Here is a 21,856-nt window from a genome sequence, read left to right on the forward strand (position 1 = left end):
GGGATTTCAAAACAGGGATCGGAATTTTAAAATTGAAGCTCTGCTCGACCAGGAGCTAATGCAGGTTACTGAGAAGGAATTGCAGTTGGTGCAAGTTTAGAAACAGCAGCAGAGTTTTAGTTTACAAGAGGGTAGATTATAGGGGAATCAGCTAGGCATCCATTGGAATCATATGATTCAACAATGGATGGATTAAGAAGTTGTAAAGTCAGATGATATGCACATCTCTGTGATGGTATTGATTGAGACTTTGCAACAGATCTGCTCAAGACACAGTCATCCTGATATTAACCCTGATGCTGACATTCTGTCCTGTCACTCAGGCTAAAGTTGTGCATGTGGTGGGTAGGTATTGTAATGCCTCCTATTCTTCAGCTGTGAGGTAACAACAGTCATTTTTACCCATCGCACCTGAGGGGAATACGGGATCATTGGGGTTCTAGTGGTGGGTATAGTCCAATATCAGTGTAATCTGAAATTGGGACACCTGTCTTGGCTAAAGTGTGAATAGCAATATATGGTGCTATACAGGAATCCATTTTCTGCTCAATCTTGTTCATCAGAGTGCAAGTTTCAATTTTGGGTGCAATTTGGGTGCATTGTGCTCCCAAAATGTGATTGGAATTGCACTACTTAGGATTAGGGGGTGATTAGGATGCGATTTGGTGTAAGAGTTACAGCTGAGGTTTGGGTTTCATTCAAGGTTGGAGGGCTGGGATTAGGGTTGGGGTTGGAATACAAATTAGAGTTAAATTTTAAGCTCCCAATAAACTGACCAATTAAAATCCTAAACACACCATCTTCAAACATTCAGCACATCTACAGTGTGTGTTTTTTACCCCTCTGCATTTAAAAAAAATGCTCCTTTATATATTTAAGATTAGTAAACAGCTGAAAATGAACACCAATAATAAAAAATCTTGAAGGTGTGCAGTCATCTTATGACTAAAATAATGTAAAATTAGTGAATATCTAGAAAGAATCTAAACTGAATAATAGTTTAAAAATTCCCTGCATATACACTAGTTACTTTCTCAATAAATCCACTTTCTTTTCAGAAGAGGAAAATGGGATTGGATGCTCTGCAAATTTACAGCACATGGGAATATTCAGGATTGAGAACTGGCTGACAGAAAACCGAATAAGAATAAATGCATCATTGTCACATTGACAGGTTCTACAAGGATCAATGCTCAGGCCCTAAATATTCACAATCTATATTAATGATTTGAATGAGGGGATTAAATGTATTATATCCAAGTTTGCAGATGATACAAAATAGATGGGCGTGTGAGCCTTTGAGAAGGATGCAAAGGTACTTCAGGGAGTCATTAAAAATGGCATATGATATATGAGGTTATCTACTTTGGTAAGATAAACAGAAATACAGAATATTTCTTAAATGTGAGAAGTTGGGGTGTATTTGAACTTCAAAGGGACTTGAGTGTACTTGTTCATGAGTAGCTGAATGTTAATGTAGTACAGAAAGCAATTAAAAAGGCAAATGATATGGTGGCATTTATTACAAAAAGATGAGTGCAGGTATAAAGAGAGCTTACTGAAATTTGAGTTTTGATACAACCAAGTTAGAACATTGTGTGCAGTTATCTAAGGAAATATATATTTGCCACAAAGAATGCAAAGAAGGTTCACCAAACTAATTCCTGGGATGGAGGGATTTTTCTATGGGCTTCTTTTATCTGTAGTTTAGAATACTGAGGGGTGATCTCATTCCCACTTACAATATCTACCCCGTCGAGTCTTGGAAGAATATAGGAAGGATATTTGTTCTGGCTGTGGGGTCTAGAACTAAGGGAAACAGTCTCAGAATATAAAATAGGCAATGAAGAACTGAGATGAAGTGGAATGTCTTCAATCAGAGGGTAGCAAGCCTTTGGAATTCTCTAAGAGGATTGCGGAGGCTTAGTTCTTTAAAGTTTTTAAAGTCTTGTTGATAGATCTCTACACACTAGCATTTTCCTGCACATCTCAATATTTTTCATGAAGCAGATGATCACACATGATCTCACTGATTTGCAGAGCGGCTTCAAGGGGCTGAATGGCTAACTAGTTTAATGACAAGAATAAATATTTTAGGGTCAAAGAATGCGGTTCTGGAAAAGTACAGCCGGTCAGGCAGCCTCTGAGGAGCAGGAGAATCGATGTTTCGAGCATAAGCCCTTCATCAGGAATGAGGTTTTTCTGGCCCAAGGGGGGCTGAGATAAATGGGAAGGTAGCTGGGAATGCGATTGGCAGATGAAGGTGAGGCTGAAGATGATAGGTCAGAGAGGAGGATGGAACTGTCCTACCTGTCCATCTCCCTTCCCAAGTCTCTTTGCACTTCAAACTTCTGAATTTTCTCCCCATTTAGAAAATAGCCCATGCCTCTATTCTTTATACAACAGTGCATGACCTCACACTGCCCTCCCACCCCCATTATAGTCCATCTGCCAGTTCTTTGCTCACTCTCCTAACCTGTCAAGTTCTTCTGCAGCTTCCCTGCCCCCTCAATTCTCTCTACCTATCTTTGTATCGTCTTCAAACTTAGCCAGAATGCCTCCAGTTCCTTCATCTTGATCATTAAGGTAAAATGTTGCACCAATATTACTGCCAAAGCACCTGGGCAATTACCACCGATACTGGAAAATGCAACGAAAGAAAAGATCCAATTATCTAGCAATAGTTTAGGATAACACACGGAATTGATAATGAAGTTAGTTGTATTTCAGTTCTTGAAGAACTAAAGTGATTTAAAATATAAAACATTCTAAGTTTGGAACTAGTTAAGTAGGTTCATTCAGGTCCTAACTATCAACCTCAGTAAACTTCAAAATATTAGAGAATAGAGAAATGAAATACAGATGACATGGTTTATATGAATTTTGAAAAGATTTTGAGAAGGGACCACTTAAAGGGGCATAGGAAATTAAATGGGACAGTGGACACAGCTAGACTTATGAACAAACAGCAGGAGTAAAAGCAACTGAAAGATGAGGCGAATGGATTTATTTTGGAGATACTTTGATTTACATTATTTTCCTGCAGTTAGACTTGAAGGTATAATATTTGGATTAGTGTTTCCCACCGAGTTGTGGCAAACCTTTCTTTTTCATATCTGTTTCATTGGATGCAGGCATTGCTGTGTCAGCCAGCATTTATTGTCCACCTCTAGCTGTCGTTTCAGAAAGTGCTGTTGGGCTACCTTCCTGAACCTCTGTTGTCCTCAGGGTGTATATATACTCACAGTGCTGTTAGGAAGGGATGCTGACCCAGTGACAGAAGGGATGGCAATACAGTTCAAGTCAAATTGATGCGAGGTGTGGACATCAATGACCAAAGATAGTGATGCTTCCATTTGTCTTCTGTCGTTGTCATTCTCAGTAGTAGAGGTTGTGGATTTGGGGAGTATTGTGAAATATTGCAGGTGAGCACAGAATAGCAGAAGGAGAAAACCAGTAAAGTTTGAAAATCATGGAAGTGGCCTGAGTTGGATTTCCACAACAAAGTAGGCTGGATGAGTTTGCAGCAATGCCATAACTTCCAAGCTTTACTGATTTTTCTTGGCTTTTCCATGTGACAGGTACCTTGGGAGTGTAGACATCTACTGCATCTGCCCTTGAGATGGTAGTGATGGGTTACCTTTTTGAAGCTTTGTAGCAATTCAAAATAACTGAGTAGTCATTTCAGTTAAGAGTCCTCAACTACGTCTTCTCTCTTCAGAAGGACAGTTGCAAACCAGTTGGATTTTTACAGCAATCCAATAGTTTCAGAACCACTTATCAGTTCAAATGTAAAAGAAAACGTGACAACATCTTGGCGTGCAAAGTTAGGAAAGCCAATTGGAAGACTTTAGATAACATAGAACAGCAAAAGGACAGGGAAAAGAGAATTTTAAAGTGTAAAACACAAAGTTGAGACAGCATTTCTGACCTTGCACAAGTTAGACAACAAATGGATGTTCAATTCTGGAATGGTATGAGTGCAATGGAGGGATCTTGTGGCACAGTGGTAGTGTTACTATTCTGGGTTCAAGTCCCACTTTGTGCTGAAGGTGTATCACAACACCTCGGAACAGGCTGATTAAAAAAACATCAAAAGCAATGGTCGAGGGTAGATCGAGCAGAATGTTAGCAAACTAAGTGGCTATACTTATACAAAGAGACCGAGAGAATCTTAGGCTTTATTTAATATAATTGAGAAGGTTAATAGGTCAACTGATAAAATGGTTTCCGGAATTTGAAGGGTTGTGACTAGGTCAATGGTAACAGATTGCTTCTCACTTTAAGTAATTTCTGGAATTCAATTGTGTTCATGTGAAAATGCCGCCCTGTCATGACAGTTTCAGTTTGTGGCCCAGAATTCCATATTCACACAGGACACGTTAGAATGTGGACCCCAAAAGAGAAAATGCTGGAAAATCTCAGCATCTGTAAGGAGAGAAAAGAGCTGATGTTTCAAGTCTTTGTCAAAGCTAAAAAAAGGGGGAAATAGGGAGGTATTTATACTAGGCTGAGAAGGTGAGTCATGGCTCCAGAAGCAAAGGTATCAATAAAGAGGTGATAATGACAGTGCATAGACAGTTTATAGGGAGATTAGGAGCTGTGAATGACCAAGGCTGAAGCCAGTGCTATGTGACAAAATATGGCAGGGGGGGGGGGTAGCAAAGGGGGAAGAGGAGAGGAAAAAGGTGATGAGAGAGTGGGGAGCGAGAGAGAGACAATCAAGAAATAAGAGGTACACAACAGTGGAAAAAAATGTAAAAAAAATAAAATAAATGAAATTAAATTATGGAGATGAATGAAAACAGAGGTCGAGATGGGATAATCATCTGAAGTTGTTGAATTCAATGTTGAGACTGGCAGGCTGTAACGTGCCTAGTCGGAAGATGAGATGCTGTTCCTCCAGTTTGCGTTGAACTTCACTTGAACATGTACACAGAAAGTTGCCACCCAGGTAAATAGTGCGGTGAAGAAGGCATATGGCGTACTAGCTTTTATTGGTAGAGGAATTGAGTTCCGGAGTACTGAGGTCATGTTGCAGTTGTATAAGGCTCTGGTGCGGCCGCATCTGGAGTATTGTGTGCAGTTTTGGTCGCCATACTATAGGAAGGATGTGGAGGCAGTTTACCAGGATGTTGCCTGGTATGGTAGAAAGATCGTATGAGGAAAGGCTGAGGCACTTGGGGTTGTTTCCATTGGAGAAAAGAAGGTTTAGGGGTGACTTGATAGAGGTGTACAAGATGATTAGGGGTTTAGATAGGGTCGACAGTGAGAATCTTTTTCCACGTATGGAGTCAGCTATTACAAGGGGGCATAGCTTTAAATTAAGGGGGGGTAGGTATAGGACAGATGTTAGGGGTAGGTTCTTTACTCAGCGAGTCGTGAGTTCGTGGAATGCCCTGCCAGTAGCAGTGGTGGACTCTCCCTCATTATGGGCATTTAAGTGGGCATTGGATAGGCATATGGAGGATAGTGGGCTAGTGTAGGTTAGGTGGGCTTGGATCGGCCCAACATCGAGGGCCGAAGGGCCTGTACTGCGCTGTATTCTTCTATGTTCTATGTTCTATTGCAGCAGGCCAAGGACAGACACGTGGGCATGGGAGCAGGATTGTGTGTTGAAGAGGCAAGCCACGGGAAGGTTCGGGACCTGATTGCATACAGACCGAAGGCGCTCAGCAAAGCGATCACGCAGTCGGCGTTATGTCTCTCCGATATAGAGGAGACCACATTGGGAGCAACAAATGCAATAGACCAAATTGAAAGAGGTACAAGTAAAACACTGCTTAATCTGAAATGTTTGGGGCCTTGGATGGTGAGCATGGAAGAGGTAAAAGGACAGGTGTTGCACCTTGCATGGGAAGGTGCCGTGTGTGATGGGAGAGGTGTTAGGTGTGATGGAGGGGTGGACTAGGTTGCCCGGAGGGAACAATCTCTGCGGAATGCAGACGGGGGAGAGAAGGGAGGATGTGTTTAGTGGTGGCGTCGTGTTGGAGTTGGCGAAAATGACCGAGGATTATTCTTTGCATGTGAAGGCTGGTGAGGTGAAAGGTGAGAATGTGGAACCTTGGACCACAAGGTACAACAGAATCCATTAGAGATACCCTTGGATACCTCTGAAAAGCTCCTTTAAAATTAAGGGACAGAATAGGATTAGTTAGGCTGTGTACTAAAGGGCAGAGGAAATGAGCAGAAGTGGTGATAGGCTGGCCGGGATGAAAAGTGCAGCTAGTAAGAGGCAGAGGGGATTAGACTAAGTAGAATATTAAATGGTGTCGGCAGAGTAGAATTGGACTAAGTGGGAAAGCTTAGAGTCTAGGAAGTGAAGGGAGTGTAGGATATTACGGGTACAGGGAGTGAGCATGAGAGTAGGATTAGACTGCTTGGAATATTAAAGGGTGTGGAAAGTGAAGGGAGAGAGTGGTTTTAGACGGTGAGATATCAAAGTGTACAGGGAGGGGAGGTAGATAGGGAGTAGAGTGGCTGTGATATTTTAGGGTGCAGGGAGTCGGTGGAACAGGGGGATTATACTGGGTTGGATAATGGATAAAAGGAGTGAGCTGGAGAGTGGAATTAGTTTTGGTGGGATATTAAAGGATTGGGGATGTGAGGGTGAGTGTGGAATCAGATTGGGTGGGATAGTAAAGGGTGTAAGGCATGATGGGGAAGGTGTTGAAAAATGTGGTGCTGGAAAAACACAGCAGTCCAGGCAGCATCTGAGGAGCAGGAGAATCGACGTTTCAGGCATAAGCCCTTCTTCAGGATGGGGAAGGTGGGATATTAAAGTGTGCAGGGAGTAACGGAGAGTGTGATTAGACTGGGGAATATTTAAGGATACAGAGAATGAACAGGAGTCTGGATAGATTGGTTGGGATATTATTAGGTAGAGTGAGTGAATGGCAGAGTTAGATTTAGACTGGATGGAATATTAAAGGGATATTGGGGAAATGGAACTGACAGTGAAGAGTAGAATTAGACTGGGTAGAATGTTAAAGAGAACAGGAATTGGGGGGGAAGTGACCCTTATAAAAATGAACCTTAGCACAGCTAGAATGGGCTTATTAGCTTAATTTTGCATTATATATTTCTAGGTTTTGGGTAAACACTAACAAAATAACAAAAAATAACAAAATGTTATTTTTCTTAAGGTAGGATTCAGCAGAGTGAATTGAACAGTGTTTGCTTCTCTTCAGTCTGCCTCGAGCACATCCAAGCAGCATTTTGTGTAACACGCTCCAGTTTACATACCAACCTTGGCTGATTGGGAGGTGTTCAAAGTCTAACTCCATTAGAGATACCCTTGGAGAATCTTCTTTCAGAATGGGGATGGTTTATAAATGAGAGTTCCATTCAATAGTGTGACACATCAGGAAGAAATTGAATAATTTCACATAATTACAGAACTGAAAAGACTTTCCATATGGGATAATATCAATCTGATTATTAAAATATATTTTAATGTAAAGCTACATTATAAAAAACTGAACACAAAAGTTCATGCAAATTCATTCCAACATGTAACAAAATTTGAGAAATTGATTGTATGATTATTAATTTAATTTGTGGTTACTGTGATGACAGACTATTCAGTAACATCTTTATGAGTGTTCGGGTTGATTCTAGTACTCCAACCAAATTCTGGGAAGATGACCTATTTTCACATCCATTTCATAGTTTCTTTCATTCTTGCCGACTCATTCACTTATGCCATTATTACCTCTCAGCTTGAATACACCAACTCAATCCTTTCTGCTTCTCTGCATTCAAAAGCTTGAGATCAACAAAACTCCTCCTGCTTTTGACTTAACTCACTGTTAAGTCCCATTTCCCCAACATCCCTGTGCACACTGGCCTATATAGGACCGGGGGGGACCCGATCAGTGCTGTGGGTGGGAAGAAAAGGGATGAGGGCAAAAGTGCAGGAGATGGGTTGGACACATCTGAGAGTCTGTCAACTACATTAGTAGAGAGTTATCAGTTGAGGAAAAAAGGTGAATGTTTTGAAGGTTCACCCCGCTCCCTGCTGTGGAAGCTGGTATCATCATAACGGATGCAACAGAACTGGAGGAACTGAGATAGTGGAATGGAGTCTTTACAGAAAGCAAGGTGTGAGGATGTATAGTCAATGTAACTATGGGAGTCAGTGGGTTTGCAGTGGATATAGATGGCCAGCCTATCCCCAGAAATGGAAATAAAGAGGTTAAGGATGAGAAGGGAGGAGTCAGAGATGGACCAGGTAAAAGTGAAAGCAGGGTGGAAGTTGGAAGCAGGAAGCAAAATTGATTAAATTTTTCAATTCTGGATGAGACAGGGAAGCAGCACTGATGACATTGTTGTACCAGCGAAAGAGTTGTGAGTGGGGGCCTGAATAAGACTGGAGCAAGGAACATTCCACATACCTACAAAGAAACAGGCATAACTGGGGCACTTACGAGTATGCATGTCCACACCTTTTATTTGAAGATAGTGAAAGGAGTCAAAGGAGAAGTAGTTGTTCAAATTGAGGATATGAAAAACTCCACAGAGGCTGGTATCCCTTCACCAAGTCACCCTTCATTTACACGAATCCCCTACTCTAGTACTAGCTCTTCAGAGCCAGCTCTCAAGTGTGCCAGAATCTTTCTCACTCTGCATTTTATCTATCAGCCAAGGCTCCCTGATTGGACCAGATTAACAGTCCCAATGAGGGAACTATTCTATGAGGTCTGTAATGAAGCTACTCCTTTAACAAGGTCATGCAGTCCTTGGCTTTTTTTTCAGAGAGGTCATAAACGACACAGACTCCAAAAAGTCTGGGGTGTAGTGTTTTGGGGCCAATTTGATAATAGCTAATAGATATTGTCTCAGGCAGAAGGCTTTCAAGTTTTTAAAAAAGAAACACCTGTACAAGGACAGGGAAGTGGCTAGTTCTGCCAGCTCAGCTTTTCTCTAGTTTGGTTTGGTTTTTAGCAGTAGTGTGAAAAAAGCTACTGGACCTAAAGGAGCAAGTCCTGGCTGGTAACTTTCTCTGACTTCTACCCTGTAAGAAGCTATGTTTGTTTTTACCTTTTATGCCAAGGGGTATTTAGGGGGATTGTTGCAAGTATTTGAAACAGCATCATTATCTTGGGATGATCTGCTGGGTTTTTGGAGAATTCATTCAATATTCTGATTTTTGTTGTTTGTGTTTCATTCAGTAATCTTGGAAATAAATTTTGTTTTTAAAACTAAGTGGTTTGACCAGTGGCATCTCTCCTGGAATATCCACGTTACACCTGCTTAAAACAACTAGCAAAGTTAGAATATTTAAAAGACATTTAGGTAAGTACATGAATAAAATATTTGGAGGAATGTGGGCCAAGCACAGGCAGGTTGTACTAGTTTAGTTTGGGACAATGGTCGATATGGACTGGTTGGACTGAAGGGCCTGTTTCTGTGAATGACTCTATGACACTATGGCCTACTCCTCCTCATTCTTATGTTCTTATGTTCATCTATCCTAATATCATTTTATGCAATTCAAGCTTTAACTCAAGAGAAAGGTTCCATCAATGAGCAACTTTGTTTACATCAAATAAACCTTGGCTGATAGCTGATGTCCTTGGAGAAGCAATGCCTGTGTGGAGATTTGGTTGAGGTGTTCAATATCAGGAGGGATATGGACACAGTTTCAGAGAGAAACTGTTCCCATTAGTAAAAGGATCATGAATGAGAGGATAAATTTAAAGGGACTGGCAAAAGTAGCAATGGCGACAAGAGGATAAACTTTTTCATGCAAGTGAGAGAATAGAATGCATTGTCTGAAATTGTGGTGAAGGTAGGGAAATTGAGGTTTTCAAAAGGTAATTGGATTGTTAGCTTAAGAATGTTTAACAGAAAGAAGGCGGAGGAGTGGGACTAAATTAATTCCTTCTACGGAGAGCCAGCACAGTCTTGGTAACGGAATGGCCTCCTTATGGGATATAATCATTCTGTGGTGTCAAATATTGCTTAATAAACACTATTGTGAAGCACCTTGCATCATTTTATTTTGTTATATATGCTGCATGTTGTTGTGTGTGACTGGTTCCTGATTGTGAACATGCAGGTCATTGCTGCCATCTGTTGTCAGTAGCGAAAATATACACAGAGGCCATCATGGACCTCCAAAGAGACCGTCTATTGGGCCACACATTCACCTCAAAGATGTTTAAGAATCAAACAATATAAAATGTACACCGCAGTACAATAGTAATTCTGAGGAAATCCTGCAACTGCTTCTTGTCCCATTTAAGACAAAGAAGTTGTTGGAGAGAATCCTGAGGGACAGGATTTAAATATATTTGGATATGCAAGGACTGATTTAGGGATAGTCAACATGACTTTTGCATGGGAAATCCTGTCTTACTAACTTGATAGAGTTCTTTGAAGAAGTTCTTTTGAAGGATTAAGGAGGCCAGACCATATGGACTTCAGTAAGGTGTTCAACAAGGTTCTTGATGATGGACTGGTTAGCAAGGGAGAACTATCCACTTGGATACAGAACTGGCTGGAAGGTAGAAGGCAGAGGGGGGTGATGGAAGGTTGCTTTTCAGACTGTAGGCCCGAGACCAGTGGTGTACCACAAGGATTGGTGCTAGGTCACTTATATAAATGATTTGGATGAGAACAATAGAGATAGAGTTAGTAAGTTTGCAGATGACACAAAAACTGGAGGCGTTGTGGACAGCGAAGAAGGTTACCTCAGATTAGAACGGGATCTTGCTCAGATAGGCCAATGGGCCGAGGAGTGGTAGATGGAGTTTAATTTAGATAAATGTGAGGTGCTGCATTTTGGAAAGACAAATCAGTGCAGGACTTATACACTTAATGGTAATGTCCTGGGTAATATTGCTGAACAAAGAGACCTTGGAGTGCAGGTTCATTGTTCCATATTGGTCAGAGCATTGTGTATAGGATTTGGGAGGTCATGCTGCAGCTGTACAGGACATCAGTTAGGCCACTTTTGGAATAGTGTATGCAATTCTGGCCTCCCTGCTATAGGAACGTTGTTGTGAAGCTTGAAAGCGTTCAGAAAAGATTTGCAAGGATGTTGCCAGGGTTGGAGGGTTTGAGCTAAAGGGAGAGGCTGATTAGGCTGGGGCTGTTTCTCTGCAGCTTTGGAGGCTGAGGGGTCACCTTTAGAGGTTTATAAAATCATAAGGGGCATGGATTGGGTAAATACACAAGGTCTTTTCACTGGGGTTGGTGATTCCAAAACTAGAGGGCATAGGTTTAGGGTGAGAGGGGCAAGACTTAAGAGGGACCTAAGGAGCAACGTTTTCATGCAAAGGATGGTGTGTGTATGGAATGAACTGTCAGAGGGAATGGTGGAGGCTGGTACAATGACAACATTTTAAAAGGCATCTGAATGGGTACATGAATAGGAAGCGTTTGGAGGGATATGGGCCAAGTGCTAGCAAATGGGACTAGATTGGGTTGGGATATCTGGTCGGCACGGACGAGTTGGACCTAAAGGTTTGTTTCCATGCTATATATCTCTCTATGATTCTAAGATCATAATAAATAAGAACGGGAGTGAAAGGTACAGCTCCTTGAGGCTGGTCTGCCATTCAACAGGATCATGGCTGATCTGACACTCCTCACATCCACTTTCCTGCTCTTTCCCCATAGCCTTTGATTCCCCTACACATCAAGAGTCTATCTTCTTCAGCCTTAGTAGATAAGGACTTTGCCCCACAGCTCTGTGTGGCAAGGAGATCCAAAGATTCACAACCCTCTGAGAAAAGAGATCTTGATCAATTGGGTCAGTGGGTGAGGAGTGGCAGATAAAGTTTAATTTGGATAAATGTGAGGAATTGCATTTTGGTAAAACAAACAAGGATTTATACAATTAATGGGTTCTGGGTAGAGTTATGGAACAGAGACTAAGGAGTTCAGGCACATAATCTTTGAAATTTGTATTCCAGGTAGACAGGATAATTAAGAATATGTTTAGCATGCTTTCTTCATTGCTCAAACCTCTGAATATAAGAGTTGGGACAGCTTGTTGAGTTTGTACAGGACGTTGGTGAGGCCTATTCGAGTACTGTGTGCAATTCTGGTCTCCCTGCATTAGAAAGGATTTTGCTAAATTAGAGAGGGTTCAGAAAAGATTTACCAAGGTGTTGCAGGGATTGGAGGATTTGAGTTATAGGGATAGGCTGGGACTTTTTCCACTGTAGTGTAGGAGGTTGAGGGGTGAGCTTACAAAGATTTATAAGATCATGTAGGGCATAAATGGAGTGAACAGCAAGATGATAGGAGTTCAAAATAGGAAGCATATTTTTAAGATTACAGGAGAAAGTTTTAAAAAGGACACGAAAGGCAATGTTTTTAAAGTGGTTCATGTGTGGAATAAACTGCCAGGGGATGCAGGTACAGCTACAGCATTTAAAAGTTGCTTGGATAAGTACCTGAATAGGAAAGGTTTGGAAGGATATGGGGTAAACACAGGCAAGTGGGACTGGTTTTGTTTTGGAACATGGTCAGCATGGACTAGTTGGATCAAAGGGTCTATTTCCATGCTGTCTGACTCTGAGCCTAGGAAAGAAATTCCTTCTCATCTTGGTCTTAAATTGGCACCCCTTAATTCTGAGACTATGCCCTCTAGCCCTAGCTTGGGAAGGGATGGGTAACATCCTCTTGGCATTTACCTTGTCAAGCCCCTTTAAGATTCTTTCTTTCTTCAACAAAATCACTTCTGATTTTTGAATTAGTTGAGTCCCAACTTGTTTAATCTTTGCTTCTAAGACAATTCCTCCATACCAGGGGTCATCCCAGTGAACTGCCTCCAATGAAATGGTATCTCTCTTGAAACAAGGGGACCAAACTGCTCACATTACTCCAGATGTGGTCTCATCAGCACTTTGGTACAGTTTCCAACAAGACGTCTCTACTTTTATATTCCATTGAACCCCATCAAAATAAGGGCCAACATTCCATTAGCCTTCCTGATGACCTGCTGTACCTGTGTGCTAGCTTTCTGGGTTTTGTGCACAAGTAGCCCCAAGTTCCTTTGTGTTGCTGCTTTTGACAGAGTGAAGAACGAACAGGATTATGGGTAAAACGTTAAACAGTAGATTAATGGACCAAATTATATATTTACATTCTGCATGCTTCTGTGTTGTAAATTGCTTGGGTTCAATTAACAGGCAGCCCCATAAAAGCATTATTCAAACAAAATATCAGGCTCCATGATGACAATACCGACCCCTAGCTCACCACCAACCCTCTCAAACCTTCCAGTGCTAGTGAATTATACAGTCCTAAAACCTTAGGGTTATACAACACAGAAACAGTCCAACTTGTCCATGCCAGATATCCTAAACAGATGTAGTCCCTTTTATCAGCATTCGGCCTATATCCCTCTAAATCTTTCCTGTTCAAGTACCCATCCAGATGCTTTTTAAATGTCGTAATTGTATCTGCCTCCATCCCCTCTTCTGACAGCTCATGCATACACGTACCACCCTGTAATGTGAAAACACTGCCCCTCAGGTGACTTTTAAATCTTTCCCATCTCATCTTAAACCTATGCCATCTAGTTTTAGACTCCCCTATCCTGGGAAAAAGACCTTGGCTATTCACCCAACCCATGCCCCTCCTGACTTTATAAACCTCTATAAGGTCACCCCTCACACTCCAGGAGGGAAAATAACCCACAGCCTATTCAGCCTGTCCTATAGCTCAAAACCTCCAATTCTAGCAACATCCTTGTTAAACTTGAAAGGCTTCAGAAAAGATTTACAACAAGTTTCCTATAACCCACAAACCAATACTCTCTTGCTACCCTTGATCACCCTACCAAGCCATTGAGGCCAATCCAGACTGCTCCCAATTTTGTCATTCCATTTGATCCTAAACTGAAATTCTGTTCCAAAACCTTCATCACAGCTAAACTTGCTTGCTTACTTCCACTTCCAAAACATTCCATCTCTGCTCTTGCCTCTCACATTCCTGCTTTAGTCATCTCTAAAAATACTTATTTCAAACTGCTTCAGGCCAAATGCTCAATTTATGCTTCCATTATCTTGAACTAATTGAAAACCCTCCTGCCCATGTCCTCTTGCGCCAAATCCTGTTTAATATTCACCTCTGTGATCACTAACCAACACTGTGATCACTAACCAAAGTGATAATACTCAAGTTTTAAAATTCTCAAATAAGAGCTCAATATTGTGGATACTGAAAATCTGAAGCAGAGACAATGCGAAAGCAAATCACCAAGTTTCCTTTTTTTAAATTTCTTTATTTTCCCACTTAATACTAGGAAGGAGTGTAATATAAACTTTTAACTTTATTTCTTTATTTTCCTGTTTATATTTAAGCATTAGCAATGTTCTTAACTTTTAAACTTTGTTTCCCTACGTTACTACTTAACATAGAATCCCTATGTGTGGAAACAAGCCAATCGCCCCCAGAAGTCCACACCAACCCTCCGAAGAGTATCACACTCAGACCCATAACTCTACCCTATTCCTACAACCCTTTATTTTCCTATGGCTAATGCACCTCACCAACACATCCCTGAACACTATGGACAACTTACCATGGCAAATCCACCTATCTTGCACATCTTTGGGCTTGTATGCAAGTTTTGTACCTAGGTAATTTGTACCCAAGATGGCGCTGTGTGTGGCAACATTGTACAATTTTCACTGTACTTCTGTCCTTTAATCAAATCAAATTAAATATTCAAAAAGAAAAAGAATTAATATTTCAAGTCCAGTATGACTAGTTCCAAAGAAGTTATTCCTGTAAACTCCTCTAACCTCTGAGATATGATCCTTCAATTCTGGCCTGCTGAGGATCTACAATTTCAATTGCTCCACCAATGGCAGCCATGTCTTCATCTGTCTGGAGCCTGAGCTCTGAAATTTCCTTAAAATATCCTTAATCTTCTCTACTTCTGTCTCCTCTAAGATGGTCTTTAAAACCTAACTTGGAAGAGGTTTTTGACAACAATCCTGGAATATAGCTTGATGTCAAATTTTGCTTGATAACACTCCTGTGAAGGGTCTGGGAAGATTTCACTGTGTTAAAGGTAAAGTGTAAATGTCAAGTTGTCTGTGGAGTGCTATACTGATGCCCCACATGGTCTCTGAGGTGCATATTAATAATCCCATGGCATTACTTTGAAGAAGAACAGGGAAGCTAGAGTGGCTAGTATGTATTTATCTCTCAACTAACATGAAAAATAGATAAGGTAGATATTTTTCTCCCACTGACTGTTACTTTTGTTATCTTCACAAAAGTGACTACATTCCAAGAACTCTTGGTTAGTTGTAAACATCCTGTAGAGAAGGTGGTGTAGGGGCAATGTTACTTGGTCAGTAATACAAAGGACATGGGTTTAAATTCACCATAGCGCTTTCACTAATCTGGCCAACATGTGCCTCCAGACCCTCAGCAATGTGGATCTGTTACTTTCATTTCCAAAACATTCAGTCTCTTCCCTTGCCTCAGCTCATCAGCCATACAAATTCTCATTTGTGCTTTAGTCATCTCTAGCAATACGTATTTCAACCAGCTCCTGGCCAAATATTCAATTTGCACCTTCTATTATCTTGAAATAATTGAAAGTGCTCTGCTCATGTCCCCTTGCAACAAGTCCTGTTTAATATTCACTCCTCAGACCCTCTTAATTACCCACTGAAATGAAGCCAATCAGTTTAATGACAATTAGGGATGGGCAACAAATTCTGTCCTTCCCAACAATGCCCACATCCCATTAAAAATGCGCGATATAAATGCAAGTTGGGAAGATACTGGTATGGAAGCTGAGGTAGTTAGGTCCACCACTGAAGCCTGCATTTTACTAAGAAGGTTGAAGGAAAAATTAACTAAAATCACAAAGGCTGGAAAGAAGTGGAGAAGCTTAGAGATACAGAGTGACTCCTTCTCCATCTGCAAGCTCTGGAAGCTCATTGTGAGAGCTGTACCTCCTTGATGGACACAAGTGCTGTGAACTCTTCTGTTAATGTCTTTTAACATGTCAGCAACTTTCAGTATGGACCAATAAGGCACTTCAAATTCTCCTCAATGGAGATCCAAGCACTGAGCTCCAGCAGTTACCCAGAGAGCTGGCCAAACCCAGCAAGTTACAGAGGCAGCAGCCAAAGGGTCCACACCCCAGTGAAACCTCCTGCAGTATAGTGTTGTCAAAAAAGGTATTTGAGAAGCATGCACACACTCTACATTACCAGTACACTACCAGCTCCTCAGGGCACTCTATCACACAGTAGCACAGGAAAAGAAAAGCAACATCATCCACACATGCAAGTTAGTTCAGACTTATGCAGGTATAGATATGAAGGACTGATGTGGACGCGCGCGTGTGCATGTACACACACATATGCAGGATTACTGAATATTACTAAAAAAGAGCAGAAGCTTTCATTTTGCATTCATCAGGACAAATACAAGAATGCCAAATTTTAAATGAGTACATATATTCATACTACTGGACAAAAAGGTGTTGAATGGTTGGCAAGTTGACCTTGATTGGCATGAGGCATTACCATGATGAAAACAACTAGGAACTATAGCACCCCCACCCCCACCACCCAAGTTTTACATTCAAAGACTGGACCATATTCTTTTTTTTTGTTTGCAGAGAGCAGGTCTCTGTTTAAGAATGTATATTGCTTCCAGCAAGCTTGTCTGATTATCTTAAATTGTTATTTAATGTAGAAATTAGCATACACAGGAGTGTTCAGGAATTATTATCCAGTCACAGAATCACATTAAACAGTCATGATTTGGAGATGCTGGTGTTGGACTGGGGTGTACAAAGTTAAAAATCACATAACACCAGGTTATAGTCCAACAGGTTTAATTGGAAGCACACTAGCTTTCGGAGCGACGCTCCTTCATCAGGTGATAGTGGAGGGCTCGATCGTAACACAGAATTTATAGCAAAAATTTGCAGTGTGATGTAACTGAAATTATACATTGAAAAATTGATTGTCGGTTAAGCCTTTCATCTGTTAGAATACAGTGATAGTTTCACTTCTTTCATGTGTAAATCACAAAACCTTTTTTTTAAAGTTGCATTAACACTTCAGTGGTCCAGGACATTCAGCTTCGGACCTTCGGGTGACCATCCTCCAAGGTGGACTTTGGGACAGGCATCCGTGGAAAGTGGCCGAGCAGAGGCTGATAGTTAAGTTCGGTACCCATAGGGAGGGCCTCAACCGGGACCTTGGGTTCATGTCACATTACAGGTGATCACCATTGTACTACACACACACACACAGATATTCCTACACACACACACACACACACTCTCACATACACACGGACACAGGTACACACAGACGCCCACACTCAACCTTATACTCCCACACTCACACATGCACCCCCTCACAGACTTAAGACACTCTGCACTCACTACACACACACACACACTTTCTCACACTCACAAACCCCACCCCAGACAGACACACACACACACAGACAAAGACCCACATGCACACATATATTTTGTGGGGTGAATTTGTACTTGCAGAATTACATTATACTTTGCTCAAAAACTGCATACATTCATGTAGAACTCTGAGCTCAAAAACTGCATGAATTTATGTAAAACTCTGTTATCTCACTTTTTAGATTAGAATCAATCTAAACATCAGGTCATAGACAGAGAACACAGGGGGCTAATACCTTCAACATATTGTCTAGCTATCACCATTGTTAATAGCTAACCCGAGAATGCAACTTTAAAAAAAACGTTTTGTGATTTACACATGAAATCAGTGAAACTATCACTGTATTCTAACAGATGAAAGGCTTAACAGACAATCAATTTTTCAATGTATAATTTCAGTTACATCACACTGCAAATTTTTGCTATAAATTCTGTGTTACGATCGAGCCCTCCACTATCACCTGATGAAGTAGCGTCGCTCCAAAAGCTAGTGTGCTTCCAATTAAACCTGTTGGACTATAACCTGGTGTTGTGTGATTTTTAACATTAAACAGTAGACATTTTGGTTTCAGCTTTGCAACAAAATAATTGAAGGCATGTTGAAGGCTAGCGATACTATTGGCAGCTCAATCAGCCCTGGTTTACAGCTTGGTAACTCACAATGTAAGCTTTAAATTTACTGGTAATTTAACCCAATATTATGGCACACTTTCATCGTCTCAGGATACGGTTTAGCTTGAATTGCAGTGATTCATATCACAAAAGCTCAGGAACCAAGCAAATTGTGCATATCAACATTCTCACGGTTTTCAAAGGGTCATCACTGTATTCCGGTAGGAAACAGGATAGGGCAAATAAATACATAATCTCAGAAACAGAAATGACTAGATTATTGCTTGAGGGAGAATTATCAGTTGGCGCATGAAGGAGAATATCCTTTGCTCAGCCTCAAATTACCCCACAGAATCCTCTCATGTCAGTGTAAGTTGTGCAGTGCCATGTGACAACCACTAGAGAGTGGTCATGATTTGGAGATGCCGGTGTTGGACTGGGGTGTACAAAGTTAAAAATCACACAACATCAGGTTATAGTCCAACTGGTTTAATTGGAAGCACACTAGCTTTCGGAGCGACGCTGCACAATCACCTGATGAAGGAGCGTCGCTCCGAAATCTAGTGTGCTTCCAATTAAACCTGTTGGACTATAACCTGGTGTTGTGTGATTTTTAACTAGAGAGTGGAACTGTGTCAGATAAGAGACTTACAATAACCACAAGGTTATTTGCACAGATCCATGAAAACAGAGTACTTCAATCGGTAAGGAAAGCTTCCAAGAGCAATCTTTATATGTAACAGGTTAAGTAAGCTATTAAGTAATGTGAAGAGATAGATGAGGACCACTGCCACTAATATTGTTTAAAATTCTTTCACAGGATGTGCTTCGCTAGCTAAGTCAGCATTTGTTGCTCTTTCCTAATTGACCGTAAGAAGTTGGTGGTGAGCCAACTTCTTGAACTGCTGCAGTCCATGATATAGATACACTGTCAACGGGGGTGGTACCAGGGGACTGGAGAGTGGCGAATGTTGTGCCCCTGTTCAAAAAAGGGAATAGGGATAACCCCGGGAATTACAGGCCAGTTAGTCTTACTTCGGTGGTAGGCAAAGTAATGGAAAGGGTACTGAGTATCTGGAAAGCCACTGCTTGATTAGGGACAGCCAGCACGGATTTGTGAGGGGTAGGTCTTGCCTTACAAGTCTTATTGAATTCTTTGAGGAGGTGACCAAGCATGTGGATGAGGGTAGAGCAGTGAATGTACTGTACATGGGTTTTAGTAAGGCATTTGATAAGGTTCCCCATGGTAGGCTTATGCGGAAAGTCAGGAGGCATGGGATAGAGGGAAATTTGGCCAGTTGGATAGAAAACTGGCTAACCGGTAGAAGTCAGAGAGTGGTGGTAGATGGTAAATATTCAGTCTGGAGCCCAGTTACAAGTGGAGTTCCGCAGGGATCAGTTCTGGATCCTCTGCTGTTTGTAATTTTTATTAATGACTTGGAAGAGGGAGTCAAAGGGTGGGTCAGTAAATTTGCAGACGATATGAAGATTGGTGGAGTTGTGGATAGTGAGGATGGCTGTTGTCGGCTGCAAAGAGATTTAGATATGATGCAGAGCTGGGCTGAGGAGTGGCAGATGGAGTTCAACCCTGTCAAGTGTGAGGTTGTCCACTTTGGAAGGACAAATAAGAATGCGGAATACAGGGTTAACGGTAGGGTTCTTGGTAAGGTGAAGGAGCAGAGGGATCTTGGGGTCTATGTTCATAGATCTTTGAAAGTTGCCACTCAGGTGGATAGAGCTTGTAAGAAGGCCTATGGTGTATTAGCGTTCATTAGCAGAGGGATTGAATTCAAGAGTCATGAAGTGATGTTGCAGCTGTACAGGACCTTGGTTAGGCCACATTTAGAGTACTGTGTGCAGTTCTGGTCGCCTCACTTTAGGAAAGATGTGGAAGCTTTGGAGAGGGTGCAGAGAAGATTTACCAGGACGTTGCCTGGAATGGAGAATAGGTTGTACGAGGATAGGTTGAGAGTGCTAGGCCTTTTCTCATTGGAACGGCGAAGGAGGAGGGGTGACTTGATAGAGGTTTATAAGATGATCAGAGGAATAGATAGAGTAGACAGTCAGAAACTTTTTCCCCGGGTACAACAGAGTGTTACAAGGGGACATAAATTTAAGGTGAAGGGTGGAAGGTATAGGGGGGATGTCAGGGGTAGGTTCTTTACCCAGAGAGTGGTGGGGGCATGGAATGCGCTGCCTGTGGGAGTGGCAGAGTCAGAATCATTGGCGACCTTTAAGCGGCAATTGGATAGGTACATGGATTGGTGCTTAAGCTAGGACAAATGTTCAGCACAACATTGTGGGCCAAAGGGCCTGTTCTGTGCTGTATCGTTCTATGTTCTACACCCATCCCATGCTGTTAGCGTGTTGACCCAGTGACAGTGAAAGAACAGTAAGTGTTCCCAGTCAGAACAGTGTTAGGCTTGGAAGAAAACGTTCAGGTGATGGTGTTCTCATGCATTCACTGCCCTTATCCTTCTACACGGTAGTAATTATGGGTTTGGAAAATGCTGTTCAAGGAACCTTGGTGAGTTACTGCAGTGCATCTTGCATTTAGCATACAGTATTGCCATTGCACCTTGGTGGAGAGAGTGAGTGGTGGATGGAATGCTGATTGAGGAGACCGAACTGAAACAAGGAAGTTAGTTACAGATCCATTGCTGTGCTGTACAGCATAACAGTTGCTCACTAGTAACATTCTCCCATCAAAGTCCCCAAATCATGAGGACCAACCAAAAAACACAAAACGCCTGGAATCTCAGAAACACAGAATCTCAGGATTGCTTCTCCCATCAAAGGATGATTCTCTCCCGCATTTGCTGTTGACAATTTCTCTACAAACCTATCAGGAGCAAACATGGGACATACGCAGCCTCTTTGAAGCAGAATGGGGAAGATGGAGTGGCTCCAATGAGCAAGGCTGCTGAGACTGAAATATCAGTAACAAAAACCAAGAGGGGTAGAGGATGGGTTGCGAACCTGTTGGACTGGTGGGTGCATGGAGTGAAGTTGGCATCCTCAGGGAAATGTGAGGTTGGAAAGGAGGTGAGGTATAGGAAAGGGGCAGGCAGAAGGAGGAGTTGCAAGGGGTTGAGAGAAGCTGCAAAAGTAGCGAGGAAAGTGGCAATGCAGATGATGGGAAGAGGGGCTCCAAAGGGGTGAGAGGTTGCAAAGTTAAGAGGGACTGCAAAGCCTGCAGAAGTTCAGGAGCTACCACACAGGGAAAATATAATGAATTAAATTGTAATGAACAGTGTCGATCAGCTATTTTAATACTGAACAGTTTTAATTAGTTTGCATTTACATATTATCACATACACGTAGTTCTCCTACAATGCTATAGTTGCGTTCCAGTGAAACCTTGCTCAATAGAATTAATGGGGCCTGTGGGAAAAGTCAGGTTGGGGCAGACCAACAAAAAATCTCATTCATTATCACTCAAAAATCACCCAAAAGCATAACACAAAGTATAGCACAGCCTGAATGAAGGTTAAACCATATTTGTTAATGAAACAGAAGTAAATTTGCCACATTAAATTGAAAAAACTTGTTAATACAGGGATAGAAGGTCATCATCATCACCTTCAGGTGCAGTTATGTTTGCAGAAGTGGATGGCTGTGGTTGATTGTCTTCTGTTTCTTGGGGGTTGGTTTAAAAAAGACAGCCTGTTTTGCTGCTTTGCCCTTTTTCTTCTGTCTTGAAGAAGCTGTACATCGGGTGCCAGATGATATGTTATTACACAAACTGCTACTCTGCTGTGTTCTGTGTTGTAACTGTTGTCCTCTAAGAGTTGCACCTACCTCTCAATTTCCCTCAGG

The 21,856-nt window shown here is 41.6% G+C and overlaps 1 protein-coding gene across 6 annotated transcripts in view; it reads right to left on the reverse strand.

Moving 5' to 3' along the window:
* The window catches only part of ap3b2 (adaptor related protein complex 3 subunit beta 2), a 248,611-nt gene that overhangs the window by 187,826 nt on the left and 38,929 nt on the right, over positions 1-21,856 (reverse strand). The gene's annotated exons all lie outside the window — the stretch shown is intronic.

Source organism: Chiloscyllium plagiosum, unplaced genomic scaffold (assembly GCF_037043375.1).
Source record: "Chiloscyllium plagiosum isolate Xiang-an unplaced genomic scaffold, Cpla_swu_hap1 HiC_scaffold_42, whole genome shotgun sequence".
In the NCBI taxonomy this organism is placed as follows: Eukaryota; Metazoa; Chordata; class Chondrichthyes; order Orectolobiformes; family Hemiscylliidae; genus Chiloscyllium; species Chiloscyllium plagiosum.